General features: G+C 44.6%; 1 protein-coding gene across 1 annotated transcript in view; it reads left to right on the forward strand.

Annotated features, from left to right (window-relative positions):
• Window positions 1–10,931: 10,931 nt before the first annotated feature.
• LOC116858493 (acetyl-CoA carboxylase 1-like) overlaps window positions 10,932–12,899 on the forward strand; it is a 29,507-nt gene continuing 27,539 nt past the window's right edge. The window contains exon 1 of the mRNA XM_032843297.1: window positions 10,932–11,056. The gene's annotated coding sequence lies outside the window, so the exon portion shown is untranslated. The remainder of the gene's footprint in view (window positions 11,057–12,899) is intronic.

The following is a 12,899-nucleotide window of genomic DNA, read 5'->3' on the forward strand; positions in this document are numbered from 1 at the left end:
TAGTTGTGCTTTCTCTCTGACAAATAAATAAATAAAATCTTTATTTTTTAAATTTACTTTAAAATTTTTTATTTATTGACAGAAACAGTGAGAGAGGGAACAAACCTTAAAAAAAAAAGAATGGAGCAGAAAACTAGCAGAAAAAGAGTTAGTAGACTACACTGGAGAGAGTACAGGACTAGGAACTGATAGACTTGAGTTCCAGCATAAGCCCTATTATTAATATTACCTCGAGAAAATTCCTTGACATCTCTCAGTCTCTGTTTTCTCCTCTCTAACTGGAGAATTCTGACCATAATCTCTAGAATTCATTCACAGCTGTACATATAAACTTTAGCTTAGATGTATCTACCTAGTTTTGCACATTTTCACACGAGTAGACCACATTGCCATGACTATTGCACTAGGTAAGTGATACTACCTGTGATTTGGGAAGGTTTTCCTAGACAGATAACCATTGTTGAAGAGTTTTCTAACTTTTAGCAGAGAGTTTACATCTAGTGTAACACTCTGTAGACTTTGTGATAGCATAACTAGACAGATCATACAGCAGAAATGAATATCTTTTTTAAAAAAAATATTTTATTTATCTATTTGACAGAGACAGTGAGGGAACACCAGCAGGGGGAGTGGGAGAGGGAGATCAGGGAGCCTGACTTGGGGCTTGATCCCAGGACCTTGGGAGCATGACCCGAGTTGAAGGCAGAGGCCTAACGACTGAGCCACCCAGGTGCCCCCAGAAATGAAGATCTACGCAGATCTTCTGCTGAAGTCAAGAACCTCTGCAGTCTTTCTACTCACTCTAAATTTTCTTCATTGGAGCCAATATAGGTCTGGCTATGCATAAGAAGATCTTGGAGCCTGACACTCAGATAATGATGTGAAGGGAGCTTGAGTCAAGGGATTTTTCATGAGGGAGTTCATGAGATCTGAGTCAAATTATAATTTATTTTTAGAATTTTTTTAAAGATTTTTATTTATTTATTTGACAAAGATCACAAGTAGGCAGAGAGGCAGGCAGAGAGAGAGAGAGGAGGAAGCAGGCTCCCTGCTGAGCAGAGAGCCCGATGTGGGGCTCGATCCCAGGACCCTGGGATCATGACCTGAGCTGAAGGCAGAGGCTTTAACCCACTGAGCCACCCAGGCGCCCCCAAATTATAATTTTAAATATTACCCTGTTTCTTGGCATTTTAATTCAGGTTGAAATCTGGCTAAATTGAATTCAGGGGAAATCTTGATGGGGAAACAGAATGGAAAAAGATGTCGCCGGAGGACAGCATGTTGCCCGAAATGTGGAAGAAGGGCTGAGCATTCAGTCACAGTGCCTTTCACCCTTTCGCTCAACAAGTATTGTGGGCCTACTGTGTGCCAGCCGCTCTTCTAGCAGTGAGCCAGACCAAGCCTATGTTCACATGAAGTGATGGGAAGCAGACAATGAATACAGTTGGAAAGAAAATAGTGCAGAGGGCTGATGATAAAACACAAATGCAAATACAAGATAATTTAGAGGTTATGGTAGTTGTGGTGGAGCAGCAAACAGGTGGTAAGGTGAAGGACACCCCACAGAGGTTACACTTACAGTGGTCAGGACAGACTTCTCCGAGGAGGTGACATCTGAGCTAAGGAAACCAGGAGAGTGGATGGCTTAGAAGCCAATAAAGAAGAGTCTTGCTGGGAAGGAATTAGGTGGTCAAGTGCAAAGAGGTTATGTACAATAATGACAGTACCAGTGGGTCTGACAGGCTTGTGACAGCAGTTCCAGCGGAGTGGCGGAAACAGGAGAGGGCTGAGAGGGAATTGAAGCTGAAGTAGTGTACATAACTTTTTCAAGGTGTTTTGCTGCGGAAAGGAACAGAGGAGCAAGGCCCCTGAGTAGGAGGGAAGCTAAACGCTTCAGATCTCTATTGGCCCAGGGCAACCCAGTCTTATTCCTTTATTCCCTCCTACAACTGCCTGATTCTCTTAGCAGGGCAGGTGGTTAGGGGAGAATAAAGGGCTCCATTGCCTTTCATGATTTTTCCTTAACATGATTACATGATTCTCTGCTCCCTTATGGTATCAGACACTACCCCCCTTCTGCTTATTTGAAATATTCTGTAGATTCTTTCCTTCCAATTGCCACGTTACAGTGCTGCCCCCTTGGAGCAGGGATCGAAACGGATCTAGGGTTCACTATTGTCATTCTGTGTGGCAGAAAAATGCACTCTTCGCAAAGGAAACCTTGTGCTTGGACAAAGAAAAAGAGGAAGAGTTTTCTTTTATCAATTTTGAGACCCTTCCCTTTTCCTTTGGGTCTCAAAAGCCTAAAAATCAGCCTGGGTGTTGGTGTGGCTATACTGTGGGATACAGAGAAGCAAGAGAGCTGCATTAACAAGGCAAAATATCTGGGTCTCTTTCTGTACTACTAGATATTTTGATTGGTTTTCGAAGTGTTTAGAGTATTTGTAGGGGAGAGGATTATCTCCCCTGATCTCCTTTCCCCACAGCAAAGATTTCTAATTTAGGAAGGAAAAAAAAAAAAGGCTATAACATAGGTGAGTTTTCTAATTGTGCAGGTAAGAGATGTGACTCAAAGATAATTAGAAACTAGGACTGTGGCGCCTGGGTGGCTCAGTCGTTAAGCGTCTGCCTTTGGCTCTGGTCATGGTCCCAGGGTCCTGGGGTCGAGCCCCGCATTGGGGTCCCTGCTCAGTGGGGAGCCTGCTTCTCCCTCTCCCACTCCCTCTGCTTGTGTTCCCTTTCTTGCTGTGTCTCTGTCAAATAAATAAATAAAATATTAAAAAAGAAAAAAAACTAGGACTGGATGGATTAATCAGGGTGGGTCTGTGGGAGGAGCACTTGACAAGTCAGGAGGTTTACCTAGGTTCTAGATTATGCTCGGTAATTGACTGAATCCCTTTGGGTAAGTCACTTAACTTCTCTGGCCTCTATTTCAGTTTTTTGAAATGGTTAGACAAGTTGATTTTGAAGGCCTCCTACAGCTCTAAAATTATTATATTAATACCGTGCTCTGCTCTCTTTCTTTTAAAAAGTGCGTGCTTTGGGGTTGGTTGGTTTAGTTTCCTTTAAATTCTTTTATTGTGGAATGCATCATACATATAGAAGAGTACATATAACATAAATATATTTTTAATAATAACAGTAATAATAATGGGAACACTATTCAGCCATCACCCTAATGTAGAAATTGAACATCGTCAGTGTCCTAGAAGCTGTTTATCTTCTTCTTTTTCTTCTTCTTCTTTTTTTTTTTTTAAGATTTTTTATTTATTTATTTGACAGACAGAGATTACAAGTAGGCAGAGAGGCATGCAGAGAGAGAGGAAGGGAAGCGGGCTTCCCACTGAGCAGAGAGCCTGATGCGGGTCTTGATCCCAGGACCCTGGGATCATGACCTGAGCTGAAGGCAGAGGCTTTAACCCACTGAGCCACCCAGATGCCCCAAGCTGTTTATCTTCTTGTGATATACAAGTGATTACACTTCTTTCCCTCCTCCCAATCATTATTTACCCAAGCTTTTTAAAAATAGTGAACATCTGTATATATATCACTAAAAATAGACTTTTTTTATTTTTGCCTGCTTTGAACCTAAGTAAATATAATCATTCTTTATGTTTTTTAAAGTAAACTGTTTATTATGTACAACACAAAATGGATATTACCTCTCTTCATGACCTCTCCCAGTCACTACCTACTGTCAGGAGTAACCGTTATCCAGACCTATACTGCCACACATGAGTTTTGCCTATTTTTGAACTCTGTATAGCAGGAAACATACTTTTTACTTGGATTTTTTTGCTCAACACTGTACTTGTAAAATTTATCCGCACTTCATGGAGCAACAGTTTGTTCTCTCTACTTGTTTTGTAATAGTGCATTGTATGAGTGCCTCACAATTTATGTACCCGTTCTACTGCTGAGGCACATGGGGTTGTTTCCAGTTTGGGGTCATAATTAACAATGTTCCCGGGCACATGTGAAAGTTTCTCCAGAGTATAAATTCAGAAATGGAAGCTGGGTTATAGGGTAGACAGTGTATGTTCAGCTTTGCTAATTAATGCCAAACTCTTTTCTAAGACGTTGTCCCCGTTTACACTTCTGTCTGCAGTACATGAAAGTTCCTGTTGTCCCATGTCCTTGCCAAAGAGGCCAAAGAGCCTTTTCAGTGCAGTACAACCATGGGACTGAACAGGGCTCAGCCTGCCGACCCTTCAGCTGGTTTTCAGAAGCCCACGCCACAGTCACTTCTCCTGTTTACTTGCTCCATCCAAATGAGGGTAAAGGATTCAAATGATTGCTAGGTCTCTGATCACATGCTCTGTTACTGGGAATATGGGCCTCGGGTGAGTGGGGTGGTGATTTTAATAACATAGTCATTCCTGAATGAAGTGAGCATCCGTAGGATACTTTGTTCTTATACCGAGCACTTGTAGGAGATGGAAGGAGGCACAGAAGGGAAAGGGGATGCAGTATCTTCAGCGAGCTTGTTATGTTCCAAGCTCTGTGTTAGAGATTTTACATTTTGGCTATAACATTTCATCCAAAACACAACCTTCCAAGGTAGCTATTATACCTCAGTTTTACAGACAAGGAAACTGAGGCGCAGTTTCATTTGCTCAAGGTCACACAGCTAATTATTGACAGAGTCAAGATCTGATTAAAGAGCCCAAGCTCTTTATGATATAGAACAAGTCCCTGCTGCTCTTGACGTATTTTGGCTTAGGTTGCCAGTTCTCATTTCTGCTTGCCTGTATTGACTCCCAAAACTATGCTGTTTGATTGATTATGGCCATTTCACTCCCTGGTTGATTTATTTTATTTTTTTTTTAAAGATTTTATTTATTTATTTGTCAGAGCAAGAGAGGGAGAGAGAGCGAGCACAGGCAGACAGAATGGCAGGCAGAGGCAGAGGGAGAAGCAGGCTCCCTGCTGAGCAAGAAGTCCAATGTGGGACTCGATCCCAGGACGCTAGGATCATGACCTGGGCCAAAGGCAGCCGCTCAACCAACTGAGCCACCCAGGCGTCCGTTGATTTATTTTTTAAAAAAGATTTTTTTAGGGGCATCTGGGTGGCTCAGTGGGTTAAGCCTCAGCCTTCAGCTCAGGTCATGGTCCCAGGGTCCTGGGATCGAGCCCTGCATTGGGCTCTCTGCTCAGCAGGGAGCCTGCTTCTCTCCCTCTGCCAGCCTCTCTGCCTACTTGTGATCTCTCTCTGTCAAAATAAATAAAATCTTTAAAAAAAGATTTTTTAAAAGATTTATTTATTTATTTTAGAGAGCCAGGAGGGGCAAAGGGTGAGGGAGAGAGAATCCCATGCTGACTCCTCACTGAGTACAGAGCCTGATGCGGGGCTCAGTCCCAGGACACTTGAGATCGTGACCTGAGCAGATATCAAGAGTCGGCCACTCAACCAACTGGGCTCCCCAGGGGCCCCCTATTCATTGATTTTAATTTAAAAAAAATTTTTTTTTAGAGTTTTTTCCTTTCTTTTTTTTTTAATTTGACAGAGATCACAAATAGGCAGAGAGGCAGGCAGAGAGAGAGAGGAAGGGAAGTAGACTCCCCGTTGAGCAGAGAGCATGATGCGGGGCTTGATCCCAGGACCCTGGGATCATGACCTGAGCTGAAGGCAGAGGCTTTAACCCACTGAGCCACCCAGACGCCCCTATTCATTGATTTAAACTACATTTTATTTCCGTTCATTTTTTTGTTTTCCTTATCCTTTCTTCCTTTTCATTTTCATTAAGAAAATTCAGCACATTGGCAAGACAGCAGGTCCACTGATGAACAGGCTTGTGTTGGGGACTTGGCTTTCTACCTGCTGGTCTGATGCATTGACCAGAAGTGAGAGCAAAAAAAGGACAGGAATATTTCAAAATCTTCTGCTCCAAGTTATGATACAGGAAAACTTTAAGACTGAAGAAAAGGATGAAAGGTAGTTAAGTGATGGCTCACTTTTCCTTGAAAGGAGAGGCTTGACCAAATTTACTAATGTTGTATTTTATTATTTATTGTGTTGCATACAGAATAATACAATGAAGAGTGAGGGTTGTTGGGGTAGACAGGTGGAAATGCAAGAAAAAGCCTAGTCTGATATGTAAGGAGTAATGGAAATGCTGGAAAAATCTGAAGAGAAGGTGAGGACAGGAATAGAAAGTAAACTCATGGGGAACATTTTCACTGGTTTGCAGGAGAGTGAGGTCATAGATGAGAAAAGTAAAGCTGATCAATATAAAATGTGAAAATCCTAGCATTGGGCAAGACCTAAATGAGTCATCTTGTCCATTTTCCTGCCTTTAGATAAAAGGGCTCTTTAAACTTTAGCTGTTTAGTTGTGAGGTATGTAGGACTTGGAAACATTAAAAAAAAAAAAAAGACCTTGGAGGTGTTGTGGAAGAAACAGCTTAGATTAGGTAACCACCAACTAAGGATAGGGACTAGGTGTTTAGGATTAAATAACAAGGAGGGAGGGAGTACTGAAATGCCTTGTGAAAACCTAAGTATCCATGTGAAAACCCAAGTGTCCATGTGAAAACATTGTGGTGAGTCTCCACTATGAACTCTGTCCTTCACTGTGTAATTCTACCTTTCATCATCAGGAGCAGACTTACAAAGTGGCTTCCCTGGGGACATTTTCTGACCTTCTGGTGTGCAGTTCCCTCAGGGACTTCACTCTGGACAAACCTGAATGGCTGACCAGAGCAAAGAAGCCTAGTGTTCAGATAAGGTCTTTATGTCTTTTTCCCTTATTTCACAACTGGAGCCACAATTCTGGTCAAGGCGCTGACTTTCTTGATGAAGTCTGTTCATCTATAAAGCAGCCAAATATCCTACTGGCGTCTTTGCCTCCCAGAAGTGACATGAAGACGGATGAGCAGACATCAGGAGCAGAGTGGCCTCTCAGGTACCGAGCTAATCTTTATTTCAATCAGTGAAGCACTTACTAATATCCATACCTAAGCCTATTCCAAGAGCTACAGAAGGGAGTACCAAACTGTAAGAAATGCTCTCTCTTTAAGATTATTAAAATTCAATTGGAGAGCTAAAACCAACATACACACAAAAAATGATAGCCTAATAAATGCTGAACCGTGTGGTGTTGACCAGATTGGTACAAGAATACGGAGGAGAGGTAGATCAGTGGAACCTGGAGAAGTAAAAGAGTTCTTCTTAGAGAAAATGGGACTTCCAAGGACTAGAAGGATTCAGAAAATTGGAGGGAAGAGGAACGAGTTTGCCAGCATCAGCAAAGGTAGGAATAGGCATAGCAATACAACCCATTGTTTCCTCTATCCTCTACGGAGCTTGCTATCTAAGGAATTTGGAACCATGGGCAACCACCGGGATAGGGACCTCTTCACAGTTCCTTTTCCTATTAAGGCACTTTCTTTCCTCTCTTGGTTTAACTCTGGCCTGACCTGAGACTTTCCTGTCTTAGAAGTGCAAATGTAGGAGGCACAGGCTGTTTAACAGAGATACTGGCTGCCAAGAGGGACAATAATGATAAGCCTTAAACTATTGTTCTCAAACTTCAGGGCGAATAATTGCTACTTTAAAAAGTCTGCAGTGGGGCTGGGAATCTGAATTTTAAACAAGCACCTAGTGATTCTATTTCAGGTGGTCAGTGGAACATTGAGAAACACTGCCCTACACTAAAATAGAGTGGAAAATAAAGTGCCAGAATGGCTTGGACATCGACCCACGTACTGTTATGTATTTCAAGGCTCACTCATTTTTGAGAATTTATCCTCTCCCATCTGTGGCTTTTGTAAAATCTGCATGGCTATCATCTAAGGAGCAAGACATGGACACTGTTTTGGTGTTTAGTTTTGTCTTCCTAACTAGATTGCCATCACCTTAAAGACAGACTGCTTGGGAGTCTTCTTACTTTCCCCACAGTAGGGTGAGAGACCATCTTTAAGAGGGTTTTAAGATTAGTTTTCTAGGGCTGCCATAATAAAGTACCACAAACTGGGTGGCTTAAACAACAGAAATTTATTTCTTCACAGTTCTGGAGGCTGTAAGTCTGAGATCAAGGTGTCTGCAGGGTTGGTCTCTTCTGAGGCTTCTCTCTTTGTCTTGTAGATGGCCATCTTCTCCAGCATAAGAGCCACCATCCTGGTAAGTGCTTCATCAGTTGTGATTCACAGCTGGTCTTCCCTCTGTGCTTGTGTCCTAATCTCCTCTTCTTATAAGGACACAAATCATTTGGAATTAGGGCCCACCTTAATGACCCCATTTGAAATTTCTTTTTTAAAGATCCTATCCCCAAATACACTCACATTTTGAGGTAATAGGGTTTAGGACTTTCACATATGAATTTTGGACCACAATTCAGCCCATGAGAGCCATCTAGTTTCAGCTTCTAGAAGTGTGCCACTCCATTCACTCTCTTTTCTTCCACCTGTTAATCTTGTATAGTAAGTTCTCTCCACCCTTTGGCTGTCCTCCTCCGCTTCTTACAGATGTGTTGGCTTGTGTGGCAAGAACTCAGGGAACAGCTCTGAAGAGCCCATATAGAGATGGGCAGGTTGTGGCACGCACCAAACACAGCACCGAGGAGCTGTTGAAATTGTAGAAGTATTGTTTTAAAGACGTAGTTCTCTCCCCATTTATCTTAACATTTGATGATAACTAGACCTTTATGTAAGCAGTCTGGGGATGTTCTAACATCCTTTGTTTTCTTCCACTGTAGTTCTTTCATCAGACCTTTCCTTGGCTGGTTCTTCTCTGGGCCCAATTACTTCCAATATTCAGTGAGGACAAAAGCAGAATAAGGGCTTGCTGAAATTTCACATAAGGACAGTTTCTGAGAGTAAGCCCCCCTGGTTTTGCACTGCTCCTAAGGCTGATAAATAGCAACACCACTAAGAAACACTTTGGGGGAAAAGTTCCTATTATTTAATAAGAAATAGGAAAGGTATATGAAAAGTAAAAGAGGCAGTCTCAAGATATTTAGTTCTTTCTGAAGTCTTTTCCTGCCAGCTTGGGAGAGCACTACTAGAGAGAGGCAAATCTTCCCTCTTCTTGGGGCCTTTTTTCCCCCCTAGTCAGTCAAGCCAAACATCTTGTTAAACCAGGAAGTTATGCTCAATTATCTTAAAAAAAATTTTTTTTAAGGATTTTATTTATTTATTTGACAGAGAGAGAGAGAGAGAGAATGAGAACAGCAGAAGGAGAGGGAGAAGCACACTTTCTGCTGAGCAGGGAGCCCTACACAGGGCTTGATCCCAGGACCCCAGGATCATGACCTGTGGCAAAGGCAGACAATTAACCAACTGAGCCACCCAGGTGCCCCCAAAAATTAAAAAAAAAGTTTTTTGTATCATTTAAAAATTCTATTAACATATCTGTTCATTGACAGATGCATCCAATGACACAGTTATTGTGAAATGTATAAATATATAAATATACATATTTATATTTTATATATTGTGAAATGTATAAATATATATTTATATATTAAGTATATTAAATTTATATGATATATAAAATATATTTATAAATATATAAATAGTTCACTTCTCTGTAAAGTCCAAATCTTTCCAAATTTCTGTTTCCAGTCCCTGTTAAAGTAGGTTGGTAAACTCAGAGAAGCCACCACCAAGATATTATGAGTCCTAGGTGAATATTATTCTTGTTGCTCAATCTTCCCATCTTTCTCCCTCTGCTTCTTCGCAGGAATTTCTGACTTCGAATGTGTATTTCTACCCGAGTCACTTTTCGCCCTCTGGCATAGAACTTCTTCCCACCAAATCATCATTCACCGTACCTCTCCAGACCCTTAGCACAAGCCTTGTGTAAAGATCAGGAAAGTACTCTGGGTAATTCATTAAATTCTTGTAGGGGGTTAAACTCACCCCACTTTTCTGAAGCAATTTTCTTTCTTTTCCACCCAAAAAATGTACTATAAACTGGGACTCTCTCCTGTTACTGTTACTTCTCAACAGCCACCATGAATGTCTTACTATGAAGTAACTGGCAAAGCTAGAGAAATTGCTTGCTCCTGTTCAATGACTTGGTGTAATTACAATGGAGTTTGGGAAGCAAGCTCCATTCCGAGAAATCGGGAATTTACTGTCCTCTATTTTACCTGCTCAAGGCAGGCAGAAGGGACTGTTGTCCATTGGCATTCTGCCCTTCTTCCTGAGCTTCCTTTGCTGAGGCTTTCCCTCAATGCTCCAGGATCCTGCACCTCAGAATCCTTTGGGGCGGGCTGCTTTGGAGCTGCTGAGCTAGCCAGGGGGCTGGTGGTGTTGTTCCAGAATAGGGGTTCTTTAGCCTGTACCAACTCTGAAACCAAACTGTGTGATCCTGGGCAATTCATGGGTACAGTGCCCACCTCTTCAAGGGGTTAGTATTGAAAACGGTAAGGTCCTTCCATGCCAGAACACTGGCTATCCCGCTCAGTCCTCTTTGGTTCTGGACTCCCTTCCCGTGCTGCAGGCCTGCTGGCCCCTCACTTTCTGCGGCCCGGGCGCCTCTCTCCCTCCTGGGGGGTGCACGTGGGGCCGTTTCCCTCACCCCACCTCTTCGCGGGAGGGGAGGAGAAGACCGGCCGCCCCCGCCCCTGGTAGAGTGGGCGGCGAAGGCCGAGCCGGGGGCGCCGCGACCGCCCGGGACCCGCCCGGGACCCGCCCGCCCTCTCGCCGCTGGGCCCCGAATGGCAGAGCGGCGCTCGGACCATCCGCATCGCCTCACGTCGCCCCGCCCCACGCCGCCCTCTCATTGGCTGTCGCCCGGCCCTCGGGGCCCGCGCCTCTCCTAGAGGCCGGCCGGACCCCGCGGTAGCCGGCAGCGGGGTCGGAGGTGAACGGCCCGGAGTAACCCCGGACGTAGTCACCTCGTGGTGCTCGCACGCTGAGGTGGGAGGCAGGGGCGGGGCGGGGCGGGGTGGGGGCGGGCTGAGGCCCCGCCCCTTCCCCGTGAGCCTGGCCGGCCTGGTGCTGCGCGCCTGTCAGCCATCGCGGGAGCTCCCGGCGTCTCCTCCCGCCCAGCACTGCCTCTGCGCAGGGGCTGCCCGGCACCGCCGGACCCCGGACGCCTCCGCCCTGAGGTGAGGTGAGGGCCGCCCCAGAGCCCGTGGTCCGGGACCTGGAGAGGCCGGGGCACGGGGAGGGGTGGTGGCAGCGGGAGGGCCTCCTCCCATCTTGCGCCCGCACGCGGCCCGGGCTCCATCCCGTCCGGACCTGTGCAGGGCAACCCGGACCTCTCCGCAGCTCTGGGCCCTTGAGTACCCACTCTGGGCATACGCAGAGGGGTCTAGGGTCCCGGAGTCGGGGGTGGGAGTTCAGACTCCGGAACTGGGAGTCGTAGAGCCCAGGGCCTCTAAGGAGGGACTGGGGTGTCTGCCGGGAGCTGGCCATCATCCCCCTCCCCAGCCTTGGCGTGGGCTGATTCCTTCCAGACCTCTCTCCAATCCGACCCGGCGCTCGGGAGAGGGGGAAGACCCACGTGGGAGAGGGACGTTGAGGATTAGGTCCAGTCGCATTGAAAGTCGTCTTCCTCTTTCAGAGTGGGGTGTGGGGTGCAGAGCCCCTGGCTACTTTGTCTTTGTACCGTGGTGGGAGCTAGGGTCAGGCGAGTTTTCCTTTGCCAGTTCTTGCTCCCGGGATTTTATGTTTTCTGTGAGGGACGTAGTATATGTACACGTCTGTTGTTACTCTCCTTCCCGTTTGCTGTACTGATCCAGGGAGGCTATTGGAGATAGAACGTAGTAAAGTGTTATGTGAAACTAACGATTTCAGAGGGAAATGTGCATGAAGGTCCTGCCTGGGTCAGCGCCAACATTATTTTGGATTTGAAGATGAGAAAGTAGACACTAGTGTACACTTGGAATCAGCTGTAAATATCAGGGGCTTCTGTAGGCCTTGTGGGTTTTATAGAAGTATGTAAGAATATAACTACTCAGGTAGGGGAAATACTTTAATTTCAGATATTTTTTTGTTTGAGGGTCTAAGTTTAGGATGGAAATCAAAATACCCTAGGACTTCCTGATTTTATCTCTCCTTAAGCAGCGTTTCTATAATTTCCCAGCGTGTGGTGGAATAAACCTAATAATTTGGTCTTCAGTCTCAGAAGTTGGTCCCCTTGACTCCATTCATTTTTTTCCCAAGCCAAAGTGCAGACTGAGAATCATGCTTGGGTTACCTGGTTTCTTCTTCCTCAGGGAGTAGGAATTCTCTGATTTGCTTCTTTTGGGGGATGCCTTGGATGCTTGTGATGAGGAATTCTGTGTTATTTGATAGGCACTTCCCCCCCCCCAAGATTTTATTTGTTTATTTGATAGAGAAAGAGAGAGCACATGCAGGGGAAGCCGGAGACAGAGAAGTAGGCTTCCCATTGAGCAGGGAGCTGGTATGGGGCTGGATCCCCAGGACCCTGGGATCATGATCTGAGTTGAAGGCAGACGCTTAACTGTCTGAGCAACACAGACACCCCTTGACAGGTGCTTTTAAGGAAAGTATTGTGGTCCAGTAGAGTAGGACAGCAGCTGTAGTGTCCAGGTGGGTGCCTACTTGCTACTCTTCCCATTTCTCTTGCCTCAGTTTCCTTTTTTCTAATTGCAGGAGGACTGTTGTGAATCCAAAAATAATTAGTAAAATAATTGTAAAGTGATCATATGAAAGTTGTTCATGGCATAGTATTAATTTACAAATCTGCCTGTGTTTGTGTTGCAGTTTTGTTTTGTTTTTAAAGATTTTAAGTAATCTCTACACCCAAGTCACATGTTTCACTGACTGAGCTAGCCAGGTGCCCCACAAGTTTTGTTTTGAATCACCAGTGCAGAATAGAAATAACATTGAGCATAAGATTTAATTGTTTTAAAATGAGAGGAAAGGTAGGGAAATAATGGCATTTGGATTAATGAACTTACAGTTCAGATAATGACTAGGTTA

This window comes from Lontra canadensis, unplaced genomic scaffold, assembly GCF_010015895.1.
Source record: "Lontra canadensis isolate GAN:19392208 unplaced genomic scaffold, GSC_riverotter_1.0 scaffold137, whole genome shotgun sequence".
In the NCBI taxonomy this organism is placed as follows: domain Eukaryota; kingdom Metazoa; phylum Chordata; class Mammalia; order Carnivora; family Mustelidae; genus Lontra; species Lontra canadensis.